Consider the following 21,938-nt stretch of genomic DNA (forward strand, 5'->3'; position numbering starts at 1 on the left):
AACAGGAAAACTTTTCTCCTAGGCCTGTGTGCAGGTAGAGCCCTTAGGAGAGCAGGTGGGACATGGTGCAATGGGCTGGGACATGGAGCTGCAGAGCTAAGGGACAAGGTTCTGCTGCAGGGAACAGGGATGTCAGTGCCAGGTGGGTAATGTCAGACATGGTGAGGCTGAGGGGTGAGGAGCAGCTTGTCCAAACACGGTCAGCCCTCAAGGGGTTCATTCTTCTCCATGCCCAGACCTCCTAAGGAGACATTCAGCATCAAGATCACCTGGGGAATGCTTCTGTCAGTTTTTCTCTGGACTGGAAAATAAAAAAATTCTCACTCGATTAAAAAAAGTAATGAAGTGCTCTCTTAAATCTCCATTCTTAAAAGATCTCCAAACTGACTCCTATCACCTGTACAGGTCCTGAAATCCTGTAGACAATAGCAGGAAGAGAAAGAGCACCCGAGGGCTTTCTGCATTTTAAAGATCCTCATGGTGGATTTGGTGCTGAGTCCAGGACCCTCAGGCACTGAGAGAAGGTTGAAGAAGCTGCTCAAGGAATCAGCAGAAAAACTCCAAGGCCCTTGGAGAATCACTGGGCCCTACTGAGGGCAAGGAGTGCCAAAGGCTCCCCAGGGACTGCTGAGAGCAGAGCCTTGAGGCCAGGATTGCAGGCAGTCAAAGGCTCTGAGCAGGGAACTGCAATGCTGAGCAAGGCCTGGGCTGGCTGGGGGAAGCAGAAAGGCCAAGGCCTGAGCCCGGCCTGGGACAGCAGGGCCTGTCCCTCACGGGTGGCTCGGGGCTGTTTGTGGGGCAGTGGGATGTGAGGGGCAGGAAGGACAAATGTTATAAACCTGTGTGACACTCCAGATCCTCGTGGAACCAAAGGGCCAGTGGGACACAGTGGGAAGTTGTGGAACCAAGGGGATCATTGTGGCATACTGGGGCCCATGGAACCAAGGGGCCCGTGGGACACTGTGGGGCCTTATGGAAACAAGAAGCCATTATGAGCCTGCAGGGCTAGAACACCCCAGAACACTGAAATGCTGGGGGTAGCCAAAGGTTCATTGACTTGAGTTTGGTGCACAGGAGGAACACCAACCCAATATTCTCAATATGGCAAGATGCAAAGAATATTCTTGGTAGGAAGGGACCCTCAAGGATCATCAAGTCCAGCTCTTAAGTGAATGGCCCACACAGGGATTGAACCCACAGCCTCAGTGATACCAGCACCATGCTCTAACCAACTGAGCTAAGAGGTCAAAATGACACAAAATTTTACTGACAAAATATAGGCAAACAAGAAACTTTGGCAAAGGATTTAATACAAGATCCACTTCAACATAAAACTCTTATTAAAGCATTAACTTCATTAACTTAGCCCATTCAACCTAAAAACCTTCAAGCCTTGAGATGTTTAGTTACCCAAAAATGTTCCAGGTAAGTAGGATTAGAAGGAGAACAAATAGAGAACAACAGAAAGACCGAAGATCCATAGAAAGACACACATATGGGTACCAACTACTCAGCTTCCAACATCACCAGCAGAGGAACCCCAGGAGAAGGCAGGATCCAGACCCTGGGCTAGCCTTATGCTCCAGCTTTTAACCCCCTGGGCCTTCATGGCACCACCCCTGTGGTGGGACTGCAAGTTGGTTTTCCAATCAGAGCCAGGGTAGGCGTGGGCTTTTGGTGTGTGATTGATTGACAGCTTGGCCAATCAGAGCTGGGTTGGCACCGCCCCTGCTGTGTGATTGAGAGCAATGCCAGGCCAGGGCTGGGGGTGGGGCTCTATCCTGCCACAAACCAAGGCCTGACCCAGCCCTGGCCCCACACGAGCATTCCGAGCATCTCAAGGTGTCTCAGGACATCGATCTCATCCAGCCTCTGAAAGCGACGATGGTGACACTACGGAACATCATGTAACTGTGGCTCAGTTGTGACAATGGAGATCCAGGGAAACTATGGTGAGACTACAGAACCTCCTGGAATCAAGGAGGCCATTGTGCAACTCAGGGGCCCCTATAGAAGCAAGGGTCAATGATCGGACAGTGGGGCACATAGAAACAAGGAGCCATTGTGACACAGCAGGGTTGCATGGAGCCCAGGGACTACTGTGATTCTGTTGGGGCTCATGAAACCAAGAAGCCGTTGTGACATTGCAAGACCTCACGGAATCAAAGATTACACTGTGACAGTGTGGGCACCAATGAAGTCAATGGAACATGGAGCAGGTCTGCCTGGTTTGGACTCCTGGGGGCTGTCTGGCAGGTCCCACTGAATTTGACATTTCGAGGGCCACTTCCCATCTGACTGTGAAGCACTGGGGCTCTGTGCTTTTATTACTATGGAAAAGAACTGTCTTTCTTGTCTAGATGCCCATGGCAAAATTGGGATTCTGTGTCTAAAATTCTCTATATCCAAGGGTTACTCCCAGACAAAATCTGCCCCTGCACCACTGGGGCTTACTTGTTTCCTTCCTATGGAGACCATTGTGACACTGCGGGGCATGGTGGAACCAATGGGCCATGGTGACACTGCAGGCCCTTGTGGAACCTGTTATACTGTAGGAACTTGTGGAATCAAGGGCAACATTGTTACCCTGCAGGGTCCCATGGATCCAAGGAGCACTGTGACACTGTGGGGCCTTGTGGAACCAAGAACATCTTTGTGGCTCTATTTGGCTGCATGGTCCCAAGGAGCCAGTGTGAAGCAGTGGGACTTTGTGGAACCAAGAGGCCATTGTTGCATTTCAGGGCCTTGTGGAGGCAAAAAGCCATTGTGATCTTGCAAGGCACTGTGGATCCATGGAGAGCATTGTGACATTGCAAGGCCCCATGGAATCATGGAGACCATTGTGACCCTGCAGGGTCTCATGGAAGGAAGAGGCCATTGCGACACTATGGGAACTTGTGGAACCAAGGGAATCATTATTGCACTACAGGGCCTCACTGGAACCAAGGGGCCATTGGACACAGCGAGGCTTCATGGAACCAATAGAGCATTATGACTCTGTGGAGCCTTGTGGAACTATGGAGACCATTAAGATCCTTAAGGTCTTGTGTAACCAAGGGGCCATTATGACACCTCAGGGCATCATGGAAGCAGAGAACCATTGTGGCACTGCAAGGCCTCATGGAAGCAAGAAGCCACTGCAGGGCCCTGTGGAACCAAAGGAACATGAAATATGTATAGCTGCCTTGATCTCCCAGGGTTCATCTGACAGGTCTGGCTGACCTTGGAATGTGGAAGGCTGGTCCCATCTGCCCCTGAAACACCGTGGCTCTGGGCTTTTCTTTTTATGGAAAAGAATTGTTCATTTTTTCCAGGCATCCATGGCCAAAATTTGGATTCCACCTCCAAACTTTTGTGTATCCAATGATTGCTCCCAGACAAATGTTGCCAAGACAGACAAGTCTGGCTGGTCTTTGACTCCTGAGGGGCAGCACTTACTTATTTTCCAAACACTGGAAAGGGCTCTGTGCTTTTCTTTTTATGAAAAAAACCCCATCCCTCTTTTCCAGGCACAAATGTCTGAAATTAGGACTCCACATTCAGAATTTCAAATATCCAAGGGTTGCTCCAAGCAAACCTACCAGGACAGACAGGTCAGGCTTGCCTTGGCCTCTGGTGGTTCTGCTCATCAGCTCCTGAAACATGTGGCTCTGTGCTTTCCTTCCTATGGAGACCAATGTGACACTTGAGAGCCTTGTGAAAAGAAGGTGCCATTGTGACACTGCAGAGCGCCATGGATCCATGGGACCTTTATGACACTGTGGAGCCTTGTGGAACTAAGGACATCATTGTGACTCTGTTGGGCCACATGGTCCCAAGGCACCGGAGCAAAGCAGCACTGTGGGAGTTAGCCTGGCTGTAACTCAGAGTCAGCCAGATTTTACCCCGGATAAACGCGGTGTGAGTTTCAAGCCCTAGGAATAATTTGTCTAACTTAGGCTGACCTTGAGAGTTCCCCCATAAGCCTTTAGTGTTGTTGTGCTAAGTTGTCCAAGTTCTCCTCCCCTATTGATTACTTGTTTGTCCTATATGATTATTGTTCTAGAGTGTTCTACCCTTAAGTGTATATATTGTTGCTTCACTTTTATGTCAGGTCTTTGAATCCCACCCCTCATACTGTTCTCAACTTCTGCATGTTAATTGTTTTTCACCCTGTTACTAAAGTTCTTTTTGGGCAACTCCATTGATCCTGCTTGTTGCAGCATTGGGAGGTAGGACGGTTGGAACAGATGGAGATGAGAGATCTCTGAAGCCAGGTCTTGGAACTTGTGGTTTATTGCAAAGGGTGTGGGTGCAGGGGCCTTGTTTGGAACTGCCAGCCACAGCTTGGAGCAGGCCCGAGAGAAGAGCTTGAAAGAGGCACCCAAAATGGATGCCCAAATGAGGAGGGGAGTTCCCGTTTAATACAATAAATCTTCTTCTGTGCATCATATTTGTTATGGTTTGACCCTGGCACAATGCCAGTGCCCCATGAGAATACACTCTCCCTGGTGTCTGCTGTGAGATGTGATGTGACCAGGAATAAGAACAGGCTCTTGCTTAAAAGAAAGAAAAAAGTTTATTAACTAGACTACAAGTGGAAGAAAGAACACACAAGGAAAATGAAACCCTTACAACAGCATTCTCCTCCTCCCCCCACCAAATTCCCAATACCATCCATCTTCCAAAATCACCAACTCTTAGTCTGGCACCACCCTCCAGAACACCCAATTCTCAGTTCATCCAAAAGGGAGGAGTCCTTCTTGTAGCCATAGTGTCTTCTTCCTTTCCATGTTCAGTGCTCTCACCAGCGAACTGGGAACCAAGCTGTCTCGAGGGTTGTCTTTTAAGGATGCATCTCATTCCAAAAGGCACAGTCTCTCCTTTCGGGACATCTGTCCCCCCCATATTTTAGCACCGCCTGGGGCTGAGGAGTATCCACACTGCACTCCTCCTGGTTCTGAGGCCCGGGCTCCCTCTCGAATACAGTCTCTGCATTGCACGGAAACAGTCCATAGCTATACAAAAAGCGTCCAGCACATGCTACTCCATCACCCTTTCCACCCCCTGGGGTTCTTTCTCTCTCTCTCCTGCTCACACCTTCCTCTCCTTTACTCAGTTCCTTCTTCATCCTCTAAATTCATATCTTCTCCAGGGGAAGGTTAATGCTCTGCTAAGTTTTCATTATGCCCAAAAAGGTTAAAAGCCCTTACACTCGGCTGGACACCTTGCGGGAGTTCCCCCCTCCAGTCCTTCTCTGCAGCCGTGCGGCCCTGCTGCAGGCACATGTTTATGGAATTTCAAGGTAACACGCACAGGCTGTCTTCTCTCTCTCCGTCTCCCGGGGTGGGGGGTGGGGGGGGGCAGGCAGAATATCTCTTGTGCTCCTCCATTCCTTCCATTCCTCCACCCTTGGGCCCCTCAGGGTCAGGCCTACCTCCCCCCAGGCCGCATGGCTCTCCCCTCCCCCACCCAGCAGCAGACAGCTGGGCAGGGAGAGCTCTGACCTCTTTCACCGCAGGAACCCAAGAGACCTCCCAGGTGGGCCGCTCTGGTTTTTAACCCCTGTGTTTTCTCAGAGGCGGATCTAATTTTCAGTGGTTGTACCAAGTGCCAATCTTAAAATCTGAGCATCCATTGGTGGTTTGATGGTAGTGACCACAGCATCTCAGAAATCTCATTTCCGGTCCAACCACCACAATATTCTAATTTCAATAACCAATCTAGTACAAGATACGAATCTTATACCATTTACATACAGCCTATAAGAATCATTACGTCGCTATACTGCGTTACATTTTAAACCCTGAAACCTTCTCTTTGGACCCCTTCTGCCAAGCTAACCTTGCTCTGACCCTTGGACCTGTCTACAAGCAGAGGGTATTGTTTCATCAAAAGAAGATTACTTTCAGCTGGCCATACCATTGTTTTCCATTTGTTCAGTAACTAAGGCTTGGTGTCTCAAAGCTTGCTTTCATTTCAATCTCACTTATAGTTTCCATATTCTCAAAATCTTTTGCCAGGCAATCATATTTATAAGGCTTTCCTGTTTCATCTTCCATAGCATCTGCTCCTTTTATTTTCACCACCCTTGCCCTGAAGTTGGGGAACCAGAAAGGTTTGTCACAACCTCCTTGCGACTTTTGGCGCCCGAACAGGGACCCTGACATTGAATCATGTCAGCTGGGGTTAGCTGGTGGATAGGCCAGTGTTCCCTGGCATTTTGGATTGTGCCAGGCTGGCAGATTCATCATTGCTTCGAGGGACCTTGGCCAGGATCTGCAGGGACAATAACGGTTTTACCTGCATAGGATTGCAGGTGGGTTTATGGAAATGCAAGATGTTTATCGCCCATTTTGCCACTGTGTTTTTACAGTATGAAGCCACATCCTGTCATTGATTTGCGGTGTTCGGTGGCTGTTCCCCCTAAGGTGAAGAAAGACAAAAATGGGCAGTCAGATGTCCAAAGTAGAAAGAAGCATATATGGATGCTTTGTTAATTCTCACTGATCATGACAAAATATTTTCAAATAACAAATTGAAATCAATTGTGAGGTGGATCACTAAAATTTTTCCAGATGCCCCTGCTGAAAAAATCTATACTACTGAATTTTGGGACTCAGTGGGAGTTAAATTGTACAACCTTTCGATCTAAACCAACCCCATTGCACCCCACATACTCCCCATCTTCAACACCATCCTTGAGACCCTTCACCAGCAAGCAGTGTGTCGAAAACTCAATCCGTTGGTCACTCCTAACTCAGGACCTCCTCTAAAACCTGCCATTCCTGGACCTTCCACGATGCTCCAAGATGGCAATGGACACGCCCTCTTGGAGCAATGTGACCTGGAGACTCAAATGGAAGGAGCCTGAATGTGGCTGATCATCCTCTCGCCATCTTGGCTCCTCCACTTCCTGCTACCACAGCCTTGTCTTCTGCCCTGAACTAACCTCCAGACTCTACCGCCTCAACTGTGGGTCATGCCTCTACTGCCAGATATTCCACCTTCACCCTGGGCCATGCCTTCTGAACTCCACCCTAAAAGTCTACCATCTAGTTAAGGAAGTAGACTGGCAAATAGTCTGGAAACTCCTTGTTGTACCCATATGTTATGAAGGAAGGGGGCAAAATCCCAGGTCTCAGCCACTGGTTCATGGGGAAATCAAGGATCTGTGTAGGGCAGCTAAAGACCATAGGAAGGACTTACCTTCTTTTAATGGCCTAATGAGGACCAAGTTTACAGCACATGTCTAAACCTCCTATGATTTAAAATATTTTATGACCATGTTGTTATCACCTACAGAATGCACCCTGTGGGAAGGGGGGTGGAAGGGTTTACTAAATCAATTAATAGCAGACTATGCTAATAATGCGGCAAGGGAGGAATTGAAAATCAACCATTTAGCTGGAGAAGGAAAACACAGCCTACCAGATGATCAAGCAGAAAGCATCCCTGGAGAAGTATTGGATGATATCAAAGAGATGGCTTTGAAAGCTTTAATCCAGGAATTGGATGGTAGCACCCCAATTTGGACTACCTTGGGTGGCTGCAGATAAAGCTTTAGGACAATTAGACCATCTTGAGTGCCTGTTCAGTAAGCAAACCAATGCTACCTCCCTCACATTGAGTGGCCTGCTCCCAGACATAGAGACCATCAGACATGCCACCTTGCAGAACAGCGGTAGAGTTTTTACTCTGGGCACATGGACATGGCTGTGTAGACTCTGAGGGATGTGTTGCATGAACCTCTCCAGCCACAGTGAGTCAATCCACAAGAGCATTCAGGTACTGAAGGAAGGGTTCAAGAAGCTTCAAGTGGAAAACAAAGACTGGGTCAATAAACTCTTCCAATCCTGAGGACTAAAGGGTTGGATGATGTCAAGCTAAAACAGGACTATTAATTCTCTTAGTGATTGTTGTTGAATTGTTAATTGTCCCATGGTTATTTGGATGCTTTTAGAAAGTTTGACAAAATTCTTTCCGTTCCTTCTTTGTTGTAAAACAGAAAGGAGCAAGATACCCAACACAGGCTCTTCATGAACTCCTTGGAGGAGAGCATTGGAGGCCAGCATGGCACAAAAACCACTCAGAGATTCAGTGTGGGAAGAAAAATCCTTAAAAGTACCTAAAAGTACTCTGAAATACATAAAGTACCTTAAAAACTTTGAGTATATCAAGGCATTAATGAACCCCACTGAATGTCAATCCAAAGCTCTCAAGGGACTCATTAAAGCAGATAATTGGGGCCATGATTGCACAAACCTCTCCCAGAGTCTGTATCAAAAGGGAAACACCAAGTACCTTAAAATAACTGAAGCACCTTGAAGCATTAATGAGCCCCAGAGAGTGTTGTAACTGACAAAGCCTCTCCAGGGACTAATTAAAGCAGATGATTGGAGGCCATGATTGCAGAAACCTCTCAGAGATTCCAAGGCAAAAGCAAAACCCAAAGTCCTTTGAAAAACCTGCAGTCCCTGCAGGGAGCATTAAGGAGCCCCCAGGGCCATTCCTGAGCAAGGCTCCTCAGGGACTCCTTCCAGCAGATCCTTGAGGCCACTGGGATGTGGGCTAGGGGGGGATGCTGAGGGCAGGACAAGGGGCTGACAGTACCCAGCCTGACTGGGGCTGTGCCAGGAGGCCCCAGTGCCTCAGGACAAGGTGTCTCCTCCCAGCCTTTGGTGGCACAGACCCTGCTGTGGCCCAGGGCACCAAGGCTTGGCTTCTCTTTGTCCTCACCTGTCATCACTGCCTCCAGTTCTCTGCTCTGCCTGGGGCCTGGGGACACTTTCTCAGTGGTGTTCCTCAGTGGGACCCATTAAATGTCCAGGAAAGTTTGGAGTTGGATTCTGACTTGGAGTTCTGGAGAAGTTTCTTCAGCTCCCTCTCAGGGACTGATGTTCAGGGCCTCAGCACAAAGCCCCAGAGGCTCATTAAAATCCTTGTGCTGTGTCTGTGCTGCTGAGTTAGGCTGGGCTCCTGGCACAGAGGCAGCTCCTGGTAACCAAGAAGAGCTTCAAAAGCACATTTCTCTTGATGAGCAGCTCTTCTGCCAGCCCAGCAGGGCTGGGGCACTGCCTGCAGCCACCCAAGGCACAGCACAGAGGCACAGAGAGCTTCAATCAGTCAGGGTTGGGAAGGTGCTAAGAGGTGCCTGGGGCAGAATCACTTCCAGCCCTTGGCACAGGAACTTCTGGCTGCAGGACAATGCAGCTGCAGCTCCTGGAGTAATCACCTCAAGCTGGAACATCCCAGTGCCTACAGACTCTGTGAGTACAACTCTGAGTATATCTGGTGTGGTGTAGATGAAATGCTCATGGAGCTCTGACATGCTGAGGGGTTTGGTTCAGTCATACAATATTTCCAAGTCAAGGATTTTGATAAAAATGAGGAAATTTCCGAAGACTTTTCATTCAGTTTCCTATTATTGGAGAATGACAGGAAGAGAGGGTTAAATATTCAAGGTAGTATGTATTATTACTTATTAATTTATTCAAGTGCCTAAGACATCTGAAGTGTTACTTTTAGTGATCAATAGGTTCACAGGAGATCCCTAAAGTGCTTGCAGCCCCTCTACCCATGGACAGCACCAGCATCTTTACACTTTACTGGACCCATCAGGCTCAGTTTGTGCTGTCCTTTCTCCAAGCTGAAAACAGAACCTGCCCCCAGACAGTGCCTTGCAAACAGGCAGGGTTCTGTCAGGCTAAAGGAGAGTGCACAGAGATTTGGGGTCTGTGAGTGCTGGCAGGGAGAGAACAGGCACAGGGAAACACCTGCAGGAAGAAAATCTCCAGGAAGCAGAAAGAAGATTAGGCAATGAGAGAAAACAAACCCCAGCAATGCTGTGGCAGGGAGAGGTTAGAGATGTCCACAGGATCCCCTCCAGTACAGCCCCTCCCTCTGAACAAGCCCCCTCCCTCCTGTGCCCCAGACAAGCCTCTGCCCTCACGGCCGGGGCTCCAAGGCATGCAGCCCCTCCTGTGCAGGCAGAGCTGCAGCAGAGCTGTGGGGCAGGTCTGCAGTCCCGGGCCCAGTTCCCTCTGCAGAGCACAGGGCTGGGAGCAGCTGCCTGGCCCTGGGGGCTCTGGCAGGGGGCACAGCTGGCTCAGGGTGACGCTGTCCCCAGTGTCCAGCTCTGGGCAATGCTGTCGGTGCAGCCAGGGAAGGAGCTGCATCTCCCTTCATCCAATGCCATCATAAGGACACTTGGAAGTCTCCCTGAGATTTCAGTCCAAGCCGGGAGCTTCAATCCAGGGTTCAAACCTGTTCTTGATCATCTCGAGTTATGATTGATGGGGAAAGGCAGTGGTGTTGTGACACTGAAAATGCTTCTGGGTTGGTGAAATGAGCAATGTGAGTTGTTGGCTACAAATGTGCAGCTGGGCTGTGGTGGATCCACCTGCTCTCAACTGTGTCTGGTGACATGTCAGGGGAAGCACTGGGAGATGATCACACTTGACCTGAGAATCATTAAAGCTCAAAGAAACTCTGAACAGGTACAAACAACAGACTATCTATCCCCACTCTCCACTCATCACCTCACCTCAGGGAACTCACTCTGTTCTACCAGAAGGCAGCAGAATTGCTGAGGCTTTCTGCTTTCCAGGAAAACCAGGACAGACACGGGGGGAAAATCAAAAAGAAAACCTCAGAACGGTTAAACACAAAAGCATGTCCATGTATGCTATAGATGATGATATATGGGAAATGGCTTTGAATTTGGTTACAGGTATCTCCTTTCAATCTTCACTATACGTTTCTCCATGAACAGATCCTCATGGCCAGACGTAGCAAATGTCCAACAGCAGCTCCATCAGCCACTTCCTCCTGCTGGCACTGGCAGACACGCGGCAGCTGCAGCTCCTGCACTTCTGCCTCTTGCTGGGCATATCCCTGGCTGCCCTCCTGGGCAACGGCCTCATCATCAGTGCCGTAGCCTGCAGCCACCACCTGCACACACCCATGTTCTTCTTCCTGCTCAACCTGGCCCTCACTGACCTGGGCTCCATCTGCACCACTGTCCCCAAAGCCATGCACAATTCCCTCTGGGACACCAGGGACATCTCCTACACAGGATGTGCTGCACAGCTCTTTTTCTTTCTCCTGTTTATTGTAGCAGAGCTTGCCTTCCTGACCATCATGTGCTACGACCGCTACGTGTCCATCTGCAAACCCCTGCACTACGGGACCCTCCTGGGCAGCAGAGCTTGTGCCCACATGGCAGCAGCTGCCTGGGCCAGTGCCTTTCTCAACGCGCTCATGCACACAGCCAATACATTTTCCCTGCCCCTGTGCCATGGCAATGCCCTGGGCCAATTCTTTTGTGAGGTGCCCCAGATCCTCAAGCTCTCCTGCTCACACTACAAGTTCCTCAGGGAACTTAGGGTCATTGTGATTATTGCCTGTTTAGCATTTGGCTGTTTTGTGTTCATTGTTTTCTCCTACGTGCAGATCTTCAGGGCTGTGCTAAGGATCCCCTCTGAGCAGGGACGGCACAAAGCCTTTTCCACCTGCCTCCCTCACCTGGTTGTGGTGTCCTTGTTTGTCAGTACTGCCATGTTTGCCTACCTGAAGCCCCCCTCCATGTTCTCCCCATCCCTGGATCTGACCCTGTCAGTTCTGTACTCGGTGGTGCCTCCAGCCCTGAACCCCCACATCTACAGCCTGAGGAACCAGGAGCTCAAGGCTGCAGTGTGGAGACTGATGACTAGATGCTTTCAGAAACATTAAACTGCTGGCAATTTTCTGTAAAACACTTGTAATAAAAGTCATCTTTGATATTTCTTGTTTGTTTAATTTTGGAGCCTATTTTTCTTTGTTTAACTTTTTTATATTATCCATAAAGAAATGTTATTGTTTGTACCAGTTCTCAGTATGTTTCTCTCCACCTTCCCTGTGGCCACAGACTGTGTCAATGAGGGGCTGCACTCTTGGTGGTGTTAAAGGAAGTATAGGATCTCCCAGCTGAGTTTTCTGCAGAGATGCCCTTTTGTTGCCTTCTCTGGAGCTGCAGCAGCAATGTCTGTGTGCAGAGATGGGGGCAGATCAGTGCTGGCCCAGCAGCTGTGCCCAGGAGCAGCAGCAGCAGCAGCACTTGGTGTTGCCAGTGCTGCTGCCGTGGCCCTGCCCCACTGCCCTGGTGGCCCTAGTGTTGCTGTAGGGCCTGAGTGCTCTCGGGGCCGGGCACAGCCCTGGGGGTGGCAGTGCCGGGGCTGCAGCAGGGACAGGCCATGGGCACTGCTGGGGTAACACTGACGCCTCAGGCCAGGGCCTGGGGGCTCCAGGCTCCTTGCCCAGACTCTCTCAAGAACACGCCCAGGCCAATGCTCAGCACAGAAAAGCCCTCTGAGCAGCCCCAGGCTGGCCGTGGGCAGGCTGGGGGCAAACAGCATGGCTGGGACTCTGCAAGGGCCATGGGGCAGACAGGAAGGAGGAGGAGAGCAGGGGCTGATCCATCCCCAGTGCGCTGCACAGCCCAGGGCAGCGTCCCAGAGCGTCCTCATGCAGCTGCCAAAAACATCCCCCCTGTGCAGCCCTGGCCTCTCCCCCAGCTCACACAGGTGCCCCATCCTTGCAGGCACAGACACAGCAGCACTGGCTCAGCAGCCCCTGTTTGCATTGCACACAGCAGGCAGGAGCACCCCCATGCTGTTGGTGTGGGGACATGAACCTGAGGGAGCACAAATGCCATCAGCCCCTGGGGCCAGCAAGGGCTTGGGGACACCAGGGAAACCACTCAGCTTTGTCCCGGCCTCTGCAGTCAGCCAGAAAGTTTGTTCCTATGAACTTGGAGTTTCCTGTCCCACTGCAGACGTTGCTGCTCAGAGCCAGGGCTGCCTGGCAGCCACCCCCAAACTGCCCTGAGCATTTCCTTGGCTTCACCTTTGCTTTATTTGCTTTTCCTTGCTACAAATTTCTACCTCTTGCCCACTCCTGTTCCGTCCCCTGCAAACAGCCCATCCCTGTTTGCCCTTTCCTCTTTGGCCCCACTCCCCATTGCAGTTCCTGACTTGGCACCATGGGAATATCCCTTGAGGAGCAGGATCATCCTACAAGTGCTGCAGGTATTGTCTGCAGGCTCCTGCATTGCCTGGTGCTGCTCCCTTGCCAGAGGCACCCCAGGCCAGGGGGGCACATCTGGGCTGCTGTGTCTGGCTCTGGGGCTCCCTGTTCTGGGCAATGAGGAGGAGCTGCAGAGGCTCTGCAGGACGGACAGGATGGGCTTCGGGGCTGGCAGGAGAAGCTGAGGGACCTCGGCCACTGGAGCTTCTTTAAAGGAGGCCCAGGGCTCATCCAGCAACTGCTGCAAGGACGGTTTCAGAGAATCCCAGAATCAGCAAGGTTGGAAAAGACCTTGGAGATCATCAAGTCCAACCTGTGCCCTGGCACTGCCTTGTCTCCCCTGAGCCTCCTCTTCTCCAGGATAAAGAACTCCAGCTACCTCAGCTGCTCCTTACAGGACTTGTGCTCCAGACCCCTCCCCAGCCTTGTTGCCCTTCTCTGGACACGCTCCAGCCCCTCCATGTCCTTCATAAATTGGGGGGCCCACAACTGGACACAGCATTTGAGGTGCTGCCCAGCCAGTGCAGAGCACAGGGGAAGAACCACAGCCCTGCTCCTGCTGGTCACACCATTCCTGATCCAGGCCAGGAGCCATTGGTCTTCTTGGCCACCTTAGCACACTGCTGCCTCATGTCCAGCCTGCTGTCTATCATTCACTGCAGGTCCCTTTCTGCCTGGCTGCTCTCCTGCCACTCTATCCCCAGCCTGTATTGCTGCAGGGATTGTTGTGGCCAAATTGCAGGACCTGGCACTTGGTCTTGTTAAACCTCACCTTTTTGGATCTGGGCCATGGATCCAGCCTGTCCAGGGCCCTGTGCAGAACCTTCCAACCATCCAGGTGATCAACACTCCCAGACAAATTGGTGTCACCACAGTTCCATGAGGCCCCAGAATGTCCCAATGGTCCTCATGATTCCATGAGGCCTCCCAGTGTCACAATGTCCCTTTGGTTCCATGGGACCCCATGATGTCACAAAATCCCTTGGATCCTTTGGCCCTGCAGTGTCACACTGGCCCTTGGGCCCCCAAGGCCCTGGTTGGGGCGATCCTTGGTTCCATGAGGTCAGGCAGTGCAGCAATGCTCTCCTTGGTTCCACAGTGTCACCATATCCTCTTGGTCCCAAGGGCCACCACGGTGTCAAACATGTTTGCCTAATTCCAGGAGTCCCTGAGGAGCTGCACTGGCCCCTTGGTTCCATGGGGCCCTGCAGTGTCACAATGGCCGTATTGTGACACCAGGTCCTGCTCTGTCACAATGATTCCACAAGGCCCTGCCGGGTCACAGTGGCCTCTTGGCTCCAGGTCTCAGAGTGCCACAATGAATTCATTGGTTCTGCAGTGTCACAATGGAGCCCTGGGGACACAGGATCCTGCAGTGTCACCTGGCAGCCTTGGTTCCATGGGGCACCACAGTGTCACAATTGTTCCCTCAGTTCCCAGAGTCCTTGTAATGGAGCAATGACCCCTTGATTCCATTGTCCCCAGGCTCTCCCAAGAGTCTCCTTGGTTCCACAGTGACACAATGGCCCTGCAGTATCCCAGTGGCCTCTGTGGTTCCACCAGGACCCAGACTGTCACTATGGACTCCTCGATTCCATTCAGCCCCCCAGTGTCACAATTGCCCCTTGGCTCTGTGCTGCCACGTTGTACACAGTGTCACCATGGTCCTCTTAGTGCCACCAGGCCCTGCACTGTCACAATGGCCCCTTGCTTCCCCAGGCCCCTGCACTGTCACAATCATCAGAGAATCAACCAGGCTGGAAAAGACCTTGGAGAGCATCAAGTCCAACCTGGGACCCAAGACCACCTTGTCACCCAGACCATGGCACTCAGTGCTACATCCAGTCTTTCCTTAAACACTTCCAGGGTTGGTGACTCACACATCTCTCTGGGCAGCCCATTCCAATGCCAAATCATCCTTTGTGAGGAGAATATCTCCTAATGTCCAGCCTGAACATCCCCTCGTGCAGCTTAAGGCTGTGTCCTCTTGTCCTGTCACTGTTCCCTGGGAAAAGAGTCTGACGCCCACTTTGCTGCACCCTCCTGTCAGGGAGTTATAGAGAGTGATGAGGTCTCTCCTGAGCCTCCTCTCCTCCACGATAAACAACCCCAGCTCCCTCAGCCGCTCCTCCTGGACTTATGCTCCAGTCCCCTCCCTAGCCTTGTTGCCCTTCTCTGGACACGCTCCAGCCCCTCCATGTCCTTCCTAAATCGAGGGTGCAGCACTGGACACAGCCCTCGAGCTGCTGCCCAACCAGTGCTGAGCACAGGGGAAGAATCACAGCCCTGCTCCTGCTGGCCACACCATTCCTGATCCATAGGAGGCCCAGGGGTTGGATGAGGGAAATGGTGGGGAGGGAGTGGGGACAAAGTGTTTTATTGTCAGCCATAAAGGGTCTTGATCTTCATATCTGATCAGACTGCATTAGAAGGTTCTGGGGGTCAATATCAATGGGACATTGCTGATAGCAGTCTATGAACAGGAAAGAATAATTGTCAAAACAATTGCCTCTGTTTGTTTTTTTTTTTTTTTTTCAATATAGCAGATTCACTTTCAATACACTTTTGAAATTTGTCTAATTAAGCACAGAAGAATTTGAAATCTAAATTATTCCCAAGGGCTTTTCTTGTTTTACTGTTTTGAACTATTGTTTATGAGCCTTTTTCATTAAATTCCTGAAATGAACAGCTGAAGAAAGAGACATCTGGAGTAATAAAATTCATCAGCATCCTCCAAGTGGCTGAGGATCCATCCCCATCAAAGCAGCAATGAACAGAAATGGGCACAGCTTTGTGGCAGGCCCACCTCCAGCATGGGCCCTGGGCCTGGAGCAGGAGCAGCTCTTGAGGGCCCCAAGGCTCTTGTGCTGCCCTGGGCAGATGGGATGGCAGCAGGGGCTGCAGAGCTCTCAGCACCTCAGGCAGAGGGGAGCAGGGCAGCCAGGGAGCCTCCTTTGGCCTTGGCCAAGCACCTTCCCCCATAGCTGGGGCTGAGTCCTGTGGCAGCTGCAGCTGCTGCTGTGCCCTTGCCAGGGGCTGAGGCCGTGGGGCAGTGCCAAGAGCAGCCTGGCCTGAGCAGAGCTGTGGGGCCAGAGCCGGCTGGGCTGGGCTGGGGAGAGGCCCTTGGTGCTGCCCAGAGCTCAGGGCAGCTGGCAGAGCTTGCAGGGAGCTGGGCTGGGCTCAGAGAGCCTGGCCCAGAAACCATCAGTGTCCATCTCAGCCTGGCTGAGCGTGCAGGGGCAGGACTCAGGCCAGGCCTTGTGGGGCAGGGCCAGCACCTGTGCAAGGCACTGAAAACAGGCAAGTGGCCCAGAGAGGAGGCTGCTCTGTGCCCTTGCTTGCATGGACTGAGCAGGGAGGGGGCCCAGGACATTTGTCAGTGCCAGCCTCTGTGTCCAGCCCTTGGAGCCCTGGCTGCTGAGTCCAGCTTTGGCCTGGGCTGAGTTTGGCTGTGGCCCAGCTCCATCCTTTTTTGGCGCTCAGGGCCTGTTCCCGGCCACGGTCGGCCCTGGCCGACCTCTCTGCTGGCTCAGAGGCCGGCATAGCCCGGGGCAGGGCTGTCTGTTCAGCCCCACAGGTGCCACGGGCTCTGCAGGAGCTGGCAGCGGCTGCCCAGCAGGGAGGCCATGGGGCACAGAGCCCCAAGGCTGCTGTGGGCACCACGGCACAGGGGCTGTTCCCAGCCGCAATGCTCCTGGCCTGGGCTGGGCCTGCACAGGGGCTGGGCCACCATGGCTGGGCCAGCACAGGGCCACAAAGGGGCCACGCAGCCACTGCCAGGGCTGACAGCAAGGCCAGGCACACACAAGCAATTGCTGAGCATGGCCTGTGCTGGCCAGGCCAGACTGTGCCAAAGGCAGAGCTCAGCTGCCCTTGGGGGCTGCAGGAACACTCCAGAGCCCAAAGAGCCTCCATGGCTGTGCTGGAGACCAAGGCTGTAGGAGGGAAATGCAGAAATGCAGGGCTGCTGTGGGATGGAGAGGGCATTGATTTCCAGCACACACCTCAGCTCTCTGTTGATCCCGGCACCATGCTGGGCCCTGTTTCAGACTGGAGAAGAGCAGATGTTGATGGGACAGGAGCCCTGTTGGGCTGTCAGAGACCTGCAGCTTGCAAAGTGCTCTGCTCTCCCTCAGGTGCTCTCAGAGAGATCCAATCCCAGCTGGGCACTTCAGGGCACAAGTGGCACTGCCTGTTCATGGGCACAAAACTGATGTCTGCCTGGAAAGGGGCACAGGTTTTAATACCTGTTTATATCATATTATACAAGCAAGTCTTTATTATCTGGGTCATTTGAGTACTTTTAAGAAATGACAAAATTTTCCCATTAGGAATAGGGATTTCCTGGAAGTGTACTGATGGCAGAAGAAGAAGAAATATTGATCTTCTCATCTACTTGTGTCACCAATATTCAGTTTATTTTTTAATCTCACTCTTCCTTCAGGTGTTTCCAACTCTGCGGTTTAAATCGCCATTTGTAAGAACATCTTTTCATTTAGAGCAGCTGTATCTTTGCATTTCCTGCTGCTCCCAGATTTGTCCTTTTCTTCCTTTCTGATCATTCAAGAACATCTGACGTGGTTTGAGAGGAGGTAGGTTTTCTGGGATATGCTGTGGTCGTTTTCTGGGATATGCTGTGGTCTCACCAATGAGGTTCAGATTTGAATATTGGCACCTGGTGTGGCCACTGAGGACATTGGACACGCCTGTGAGAACACAGGGGTCAAAAAGCAGAGCCCTCCGCTGGGAAGCTCTCTTGGGTTTCCAGTGGGAAAAGAGTTCAAATCTCTCCCCCCATCCCAGGTGCTGACTGGGCGGGGGGGGGTGAAAGTCAAGCGGCCATGAGGTAGGTGCGGTAGATAGGGAAGAGGCGCTGTGGAAGATTTCGCGATGTCACGGAAAGCCAGGACCCTCGGTTCCCCATAGATAAGACCCTCAGGTACTCATAGATAAAGAAATTAACATAGGAATGTGGTCCCACTAACAATAGGAATGTTGCCCCACAGAAGCCAGTAACTTTCCATCCCTTACCCAGTACTTTTCCATTCCCTACTAACCATAGGTAAGAAGGACAAACCCCTTTTTGACGTAGAGACCCCTAAGACTATAAGACCCCATGAGAAGAAGTAATAAACGCCTTTTGACTCTCCACCACATTGGTGTCTGCGTATGTCATTGGCCCGAACGGCCCTAGAGAGAGGGCTGTCGAGCTGTACCTCAGAACCAGGTCGCCTGCCTTGATCTAGAAGGCAACATTTGGTGCCAGAACCCAGGACAGCGGCTTGCGCCCGGCGAACGGGGACACTCCTGGAACGAGGACGGCGGCTGCGACAGCGGGACTGATCGCAGCGGGGGGGGACACCGCCCGGACCAGCTTGGACGATGGAAGCCATAGCGAAGGTCGTAACAGAGATGCATGCGCAATGGGGTATAGAATGTAAACTTAAGGATTTAACTCTCGCATTGACGAGATTGATTAATCTTGGGGCTATTGAGAGCCCCGTGGACGTCCTACATTCGGACGTGTGGGATAACTGTACAAAAGCCCTGGCGGAGGACGCTATGTCCTTGGGCTCAGGGAAAGCCCTAAAATCGTGGGGCAGAGTTGTCCAGGCTCTGAAAAAGCTCGACAAGAGCAAGAAACCTGGAAAGCTGCGCGAGCTTGTTTATTAGCCGTGCCGCAGTTGGGGGTGGGCGTGGCGACACAAACCGCGGAGGTGCTAGACCCGGGCGGGCGCGCGGAGGCGCGAACGCCGGATCCCCCTCAGGGAGCGGACTCACCATATGAGGGGGGGGAGCACACGCGGGCGTTCTGGCAGGGGCTTGCGGAGGAGGCGCGGAACGCGGCCAGAATGTCGGACCCCATAGGGACCGATAGAAACGCCCCCCCACCATATGCGTTTGAAAATGGCACCGGACCGCATGGTCAGGATGGAAAGGAGGAGGCGGGGGGCGGAAACGCAGTCAGCCCGCTGAACAACACATGCGCGGGCGAGCGGGGAGACGGGGCGGCCCCCGCGGAGGCGCGTAAGACCAATCAGAGCGCTTTATTCAAATTAAGTCCTTATAGGGCAAGGACCTCCCCCAGCAGGAGGCGGGGGGACCCCAGGGGGAGGGAACGGCCCGACCCCAGGGGGAGGGAATGGCCCGACCCCCGCAAGAAGGGGCGGGGTCGGAGCCCGAGGGAAAGGCAGAGCAGCCCGGAAGCGTTTCTTTACTCGACTTCCGGCTCGGACTCGGACTCGAGCTCGGAGCCCGAGACAGGGTCGGAAGATTCCGACTCAGATTCTAGCTCTAACAGAGAGAGAGCAGCGGCAAGTAAGGTCACGAGCCACAGCGCTCCTGCATGGGTGAAGGGGTTACCAGAGAAAAACCGAACCCTGCTTACAAACTGGCGGAAAATTAAAATGGCTTGCGTGGAATGGGCTCCGTCTGCCACTCTGGTGTTCCCGGTTCGTGTGGGGGGGGCAGGCGGAAACCAAAGGATTTATTCACCAGTTAATCCAAAAGATGTGCAGGCAATTGTTAAAGCGATTGTGGATAAGGGAATTAATTCTGCCATGGTTTGCATACTCATTGACGGCCTTTTTGGTGCGGACGATATGCTTCCCTTTGATATTAAGCAGACGTGTAGAATGATATTTGATGGTGCGGGAATGATCGTTTTTAAACAAGAATGGGAGGATAATTGCCTCAAACAGCTGGCCTTGGTAACAGGGGCAGACCACCCACTGCACGGTTCCAGCATACAGAGGCTAATGGGCACAGACCCCACCATGATCACCCCCCAGGCGCAGGCTGAGGGCTTGCGGGCCCATGAGGTCATGACAACAACCCGTACTGCCCGAGAAGCCATCCATGACGCCTCTAAAGTGGTAGCTAAACCATCCCCGTGGTCTCTCATAAAACAGGGTGAGAGTGAGAGTTTCACTCATTTTGTGGACAAACTTCAGGCCGCATTAGATTCCTCTGCGTTACCCCCAGAGGCGAAGGGTCCCGTGCTGGCAGACTGCCTACGCCAGCAATGTAACTCAGCCACCAAAGACATTTTAAGGTCACTGCCGCAGGGGTCCAATATAGCTGCCATGATCAGGCACGTTGCAAAGGAGGAACATCTAGTTCCCATTCAAGCAGCAGTTCACACCGCAATAACCAGTGTGATGGCGTGCCTTAAGTGCGGCCAGGCAGGCCACTTGGCAGTAAACTGCCCCCAGCCAAGGCGCCCATCAGCAGATGCTCCACCACGCCAAGGGGGAGATAGGGGGCCGTGCTGGGTGTGCGGAAGGAAGGGGCATTTAGCTAAGGAATGCAGATCCAGGTTTCAGGGAAACGGGAGAGGGAGGGGGCAGCCAGGCCGTATCCAGCCCCCTCCCACCTGGAATATGCAGTGGCCCAGCTACAGCAACCCCCAGTGGGGCAGGGGACCCTCATACCCTATGCCCCCACAGAGAGCAGTCAACTTTGCATCCCCTCCAGCAATACAATGGCAGAGTTGCGCAGCACCGCCCTCAATACCCTCGCACCCCCCACCGCCACAAGCCACGCCGGAGTCACAGGAACAGCAGGGGACGTCCCAGAGCGGGATCCCTGGGTGGCCTTGGTCATGAAAATAGGGAAGGAACCCCTGATGGTGTGGGGGACATGCTGCCTTTACAGCAGCCAGGATCCCCACGTCATAGGATTTCAGTTCTGGGCGGACACGGGATCAGACTGCACGATTATTCCCCAAGCACATTGGCCCAGACATTGGCAATTCAAAGAAGTTCCTCCAGTGAATGGAGTGGGGGGCAGTCCCGGGCATGGAAAAGCACCCAGCTGGTGGCTATAACACTTCACACGAAAAAGGGACCAGAACAGACAGTAGCAATCTACCCCTACATTTTGCAAAATTCTCCACCCCTGTTGGGAAGGGATGTTCTTTCCTTGCTAGGATTTCGGATTACAAATTTATCCTGAGGGCCACTGCCGTGCACCCCCCGCTGCCAATCAAATTGACTTGGAAATCATCAGACCCTGTATGGGTTGAGCAGTGGCCCCTGACAGAGCCTCGAATGGCAGCCTTGCTGCAACTGGTCGACCGCAAACTGCAAAAGGGTCACATAGAACCCTCCACCAGCCCATGGAACACCCCTGTATTCGTGATCCCCAAGAGGTCCGGACAAGGCTATCGTCTCGTCCACGACCTCAGAGAGGTGAACAAGACGATCCGACCCCTGGGTCCAGTCCAGACACAGCTACCCGCGAATTCAGCCATCCCCGAAGGGCAGCCATGCGCAGTACTGGACATCAAGGACTGTTTCTTTTCAATACCCCTGCACCCTGAGGACAGAGAACGATTTGCCTTTTCCGTGGCGTTTCGGAACGGCGAGCGGCCCAACCTTCGCTTCCAATGGAGAGTGCTTCCACAAGGCCTAGTCGACAGCCCGACCATATGCCAGATCACCGTGGAAAAAGCACTGACGCCAGTCAGACACTCCAATCCCACCGCAACCATCATCCAGTACATGGACGACATCCTGGTTGCAGCACCATCAACAAGCCAAGTAGATGACCTGGTGACCACAGTCACAGAGACCCTTCAGGCCAACGACTTCGAGATCGTGAGCGCAAAGATGAAGAGAGGACCCTGCGTGACCTTCCTGGGAGTAGGAATCACAAGCTCCTACATGACAACCCCCGAGATGAAGATCAACCGAGAAGTCGAGACGCTCCACGACATGCAACGCCTGGTGGGATCGCTGCAGTGGCTTCGCAACGTTGTCCTGATTGCTCCCGAGGTCATGGACCCTCTATACGACCTCCTGAAAGGGAAGAACCCCTGGGATCCTAAGGAGCTGACGCCGCAAGCAACGAGCTCCCTCGACTTCATCGAAAACCAGATGTCAACTGGCACG

Source organism: Melospiza melodia, unplaced genomic scaffold (assembly GCF_035770615.1).
Source record: "Melospiza melodia melodia isolate bMelMel2 unplaced genomic scaffold, bMelMel2.pri scaffold_32, whole genome shotgun sequence".
NCBI classification, from domain to species: Eukaryota; Metazoa; Chordata; class Aves; order Passeriformes; family Passerellidae; genus Melospiza; species Melospiza melodia.